Source organism: Ixodes scapularis, unplaced genomic scaffold (assembly GCF_016920785.2).
Source record: "Ixodes scapularis isolate PalLabHiFi unplaced genomic scaffold, ASM1692078v2 PGA_scaffold11__112_contigs__length_91849675, whole genome shotgun sequence".
NCBI classification, from domain to species: domain Eukaryota; kingdom Metazoa; phylum Arthropoda; class Arachnida; order Ixodida; family Ixodidae; genus Ixodes; species Ixodes scapularis.
The window spans coordinates 47,920,717-47,925,934 of record NW_024609837.1 but is presented as its reverse complement, the minus strand read 5'-3'; positions in this window follow the sequence as shown (position 1 = coordinate 47,925,934).

Here is a 5,218-nt window from a genome sequence, read left to right as displayed (position 1 = left end):
CTAATTTTCGCGATGTGGTGGAATCTCATTATAGATTCCAATGTGTTTACGTTTTACCAGAATCGTTCGCGTGACCCATTTTTTCACAAAATGTAGGCAGTTCGCAAAATTTAAGTCCTTTACAGTATGTTAATTGTGACAAGAATGTAGCGCCCTCCCCGTCCACCCATCGATGGCCGTCAGGCTCGGCGGGCAACATTGATCACCGCGCCCAATAAACGCCGTTGAGCGCACGCCGCTCCAGTCAGTCATCGTTCACCCTCACAACCAGGCTGCGTGTCGTCTCTTCTCGGCGGGTGCTTCGGCCCCCTTCGTCCACGTTCTAGAAGAATCGTGACATTAATATGTTTCGAATATTCTGTAAGCCAACTTGCCTCCTCCAAGACATTAAATTGTACATGCCATCATTAAATCTCCAACTTTGCTGTCCGTGTAGCATTCATTCTTTCTAGCACTGGTGACATAAGCAAGCTCGACGGACTTGCAAAGACTGAGGGATCGGAAGTCACTTGGGACGCAAGCAGCAGTTCATGTTGTAAACAGCTAAAGGGTCTATGTGAAAGACTTTGTACGGCGCCGTTGCCTCGACAGCTTATGAAACCACAATTTTTACCGAGACGCATACAGGGAGCACTATGTGCTTCGCATTGTTTGTGCACGCCTTATCGTTTATGTGGTTTTGCCACTTGCGGTTTTCTTATTGAAAACTATAAGCGTCAAAACTACAAGATAGAAGACAAGGAGCGCACGATGCTTTTCTGTCCACTACTGTTCTGTTGACAGACACAAAAGAAAACTTACCGTGTCAAATACAGCTTCGCTGTAAAGTTTCGGTAAAACGCGACGAAAAAACGAATACAACGCGTTCACGAAGGGGAGAGAGGAGTGACGATTTGAAGCCACCTTATGGCGGCTATGTCACGTGATTTCAAGATGGCAGCACCCATGCGACGGAGGGTGAAAAAATCTATAGAATTTTAGAAATAAATTGAAGGGATGCCACAAAACCATTTGCAGGGGAGATTGCCTAGCTTGGAGCCCAAGCTACTGTTGCATTGGTAGGAGCCTACATTTGGAAGATGGAGTGGCGGTAGCTGGCTTCAGTCGCTGCATTGGCATGTGCATCTATTGACATTTGGTGACCATAGCAGGCAGAATTTATTGTGCAGGAGGAGACTGGTGTGGCGAGGTCAGGTGCATGCTTGCACTTTTTTGCAGTGCTTTTCAATGTGGCCGCAGGACATGAACATAGAGTAGAGTTCTCAATAAGGACTGATTGTGGCTGGTCAATATTTTCCAGCACCTAATATATTGTCAAGCCTTGCATGAAAGGTTTTTTTTTTCTCACCTTGCGAGTTTCTAGAGTTATTAAACAATTTTAAATGTGGCAATGCTACACCATACAATAAAGATTTTTACAAAAACAAGTTGTGGTTGATCTTATCAAAAGCTTGTTATAAATCAAAATAAATAATATCGACCTGCTTCCAAGGAAGAAGAAATGGCACCGTGTATTTAAGTGTGCAGAAACTAATTTGTACTGAGCGACTTTCTAAAAACAAAATGCGTTCTATGGTGCTGCTTGTAACGAGTAAAACGACCCATGTCTGTATAACTATCTCACACTTTCAAACGAGCATACAGTAGGGAAATGCGGCAATGATTGTCTGCCCTAGACATGTCACCAGCCTCCTTTACTGGTAATACAGTAAACTTTCTCCACAACGATGGAAGATCAGATTTCTCGGGTGATATGCATGCTTCAATAATGGGGCGAACAGAATCGGTGCTGGTCTTAACAATAAAACAAGACATAAAACGTCCACCCAAGAACAGCCTAGATTTAATTTCTTTATTGCTTGTAACATTTCAGTATCAACTTCTTTGATTGCTGAAATGTTAGTCAATATTACTGAAAAAAGATGTGCTTGCATTGACCAAAGTGTGAACATTGCAAAAACATTTTTCAGCAAACACAGCAGATCTCCAACAATGTATGGGCCCACTTGGCAATGGTATCAATGTGTGTACATATGTTCTTAGATCTAGGTCAGTTGACAAGCTTCGGAAAACGCCCGACGCCTTTCTGCGGCACATCCGCTCAATGACACCTGCTACACTATAGGCCCGTCCTATGGACAGATCCGGTGGAAGGTTGGATGCACATTACCTGCGGTGGAAAGTGATTTTATTGTGGTTCTTACAATAAACATAAGGTCTTCACAACACTTAATGCAAAAAGAGTGCCGTTCAAAAAATATGTTTTGTTGACCGGGGAGGCATGACGCTATGGCGCTAGGAACGCTATCTACCTTACATGCTTGCGTGCCAGCAAAAGGGAACTGTTTTTGAACTCTGCTTTTCTGTGGAGCTCTTCAACTGATAGATCTAAGAACAACGGTGTGTAGGGCCTGAGCGGAGGCACCTATTTTCTCAAGCACCGGTTTAGAAACCCTCACTTTATTGAATCCTTTCAAAAAGACACAGTTTAGAGAAAATGGAGACAAACCTCCTTTTGGCAAATTTGTTTTCAGGAAAAAACAATTCACCGAACTCGACTGCTTGCTCTGCCTTGGCCGATGGTGAAGCCGAACCAGTCAGCGAATCACTCGCTTGGGCGGCCAGCACATTCAGAGTATGATAGATATGTTTTTGTGCATGTCACAACCCCGCCGTTTTCGCAAGAATACTTTTACTTTTTGCCTCGTTTACAAGCTAAGAGAGAAGAGCGAGTGCTCAAAGCATAGGCAAACATGCCTCAGTAAATCGCACTAGCATCTAAGTGCTTCCAGATTTGCTTATGCCAATCGAATAGATTCACTAAATGGCGATCCTTTTTCAATAATTGATGTTGCTGTAAAGTGAGCTTCGATAAAATGTGCCCGTACTTGAAAACATGCTTCTATGGAATGGTGTTCGGTCAGCCGTCGTAGACCCCTGCACGAATGCAACTGAGCAGTAGTTGCAGGTGCAGCACATTCTATTAGAATAAAATAAAGGCGAACAGCCAAACAAAGCACCTCAGTGATGCCTAGCAGACCAGCAAACAAATAAATATTTAACACGGGGTACTATTCTGCTTCATATCTCCAACATTACCGTACCGCTTCGGCTCGTCACTAGACTGTTGACAGCTGCCCGGCAAGGATGCTTTGCAGACATGCGGAAGTAAAACATCTCAACACAAGTGCTATCCACCCAAATAAAAAGTGATGGTAATCCAAATAAAAAATGATGGCGATAGCGATGTGTGTTCTGTAAAAACTCTGAGGACAAAAGTAGTCAATGTTTTTTTCTTTAAATTTATGTATGGCAACTGCAAGCGCTCTGGAAAACATAATTCCCCTAGCAAAACCTCATTAAAGTCATGGTAACAAAATAGTCTGAAGTTTAAGCATTTAGACGTGTTGAAATCCAGTTTGCAATATCTATGTGGAGTGCAAGTTCGTCCGTTTCTTTTGCAGGGGTTGTGATGTCAGAATGCAGAGCTCTGATTGAAGGATAGTGAGTAGACCTAAAGGCAGCTAGCATTGTGTACCCACCATCCTTCAATCAGAGTTTGGCATTTCGATGTCGCGATAACCCCTGCACAAAAAAGCAGACGAACCTGCGCTCCGCATAAACCTTTCTCAATAATTATTGCAAACAGAAAAGACTTGGAACCCTTCTTGCTGATAGCCTTTCCTTGAAAGTGTGAATGGTCAAAAGCCAATGCCATGATAGGCTGGAATACTCCGGACATAGCATGTTAAGGTGGCAAACAAAATTAAACAAGGATATCTATCTTCTTGCCATCAAACTTTTTAGAGCTTCATATTTGGTATAATTACCTTCTCGCATGTTTCACAGTAATCTGTGGCAAGGATTTACCACACTCTTTTTGTGACGTGTACCAGTAGGTATGCACTGTCATCAGAAAAAGAATACAATTTGTTTAATTATGACAGGAACCCGCAAGAAGGGAACATGGCAAGACCAGATCCACCAAAAAGGACTAGGCCTAAGAGGGCAGTCTTGCAAGGCTTCGTCCATGATTCAGGACGGTTTGAAACCTATGATGAATGCAGAGAGCAAAGGAGTTCATCAGGTCAACACGAAAAATATCTGACCAGAACATGCAGGGCAATGAGGATCAGGAGCGAATTTATAGGTCAGGCTGGGAGGGGTGGGCTGGAGGAGAAGGGGGTGTTCGCTAGGAGATACCGATTTCACGGGCAAAATGTAGACCAGATGTGTTTTGTTCACCTAATATTTGTAATGTCACCAAAAACTAATAATTTCTTCCTAAGAAAAGCTGGAGTATGTTGATTTTTCATTAAGAAAAAGTTAACCTGAAAAAGAAACTCAACTCCCCCCCCCCCCTCCAAAAAGAATTAAAAAAATCTGTCCACAATGCAGAGCACTTGACTATGCACCAAAACACTGAGGGAGAGGAGGACACGAAAGAGTGTGGAGACGTCAGAACACAGACCTAAAGCTAGTATAGCGCTAGCAGTTCCAGAGGAGGAAAAACAGGAACTCCGCTCTTGCTCATTGTGCTTGAACTCTTATTTTTGTACCCGCACATCACCAATCTTCCCCTAGAAAATTAGCCCTTGATGCTCTTCGCTCAACATTCGGACAAAAGTTGTCAATTCCCCCCCCCACCCCCCCCCCCCCCTGTCTGGCCTGTGGCTTCCGCAGTACTACGCACAATTATCCGTGCACCAATCAGCTGACACTGCTGTGGAGACTATGTGCTCTTCGGGCCAGCAGCACTTGAATCTTTTGCCACATGATCTCGCTCCCTCGCATATAGCCACATTCGCAGAATGGGGTCAGGTGATGGACAGGGGGCGGGCGAGGTTTGTCAACTAACATTCCAACGTTCCACCCCCGCACCAATGGCGAAAGATCTCGCGGTAGCTGATGTTTGTTCTGAACCCTTATTTATCCACTGATGTATTTCAACGTCTGTGCGACAACAAAATGACTGAAAACTTGCAAATAAAGCACAGGTTGTTGATTGCTTGCTTCACAGAAGAAATAGCCCAGCTCGCGTCCGATTTTGTTGCCCGTGGGCCGTGCTTCCTTTTTTTGCGGTTCTCCCGTCTCTTATGTCGAAAAAACCTGTCTGCTCTCGTTCCTCTCGTGAGTGATGCATGACAGGAGTGCATTGTGGTGCACACTTGATTCTCAAGGTGCAGTAAGTGCATGGACGCGTAGAGTGGCAACGCCG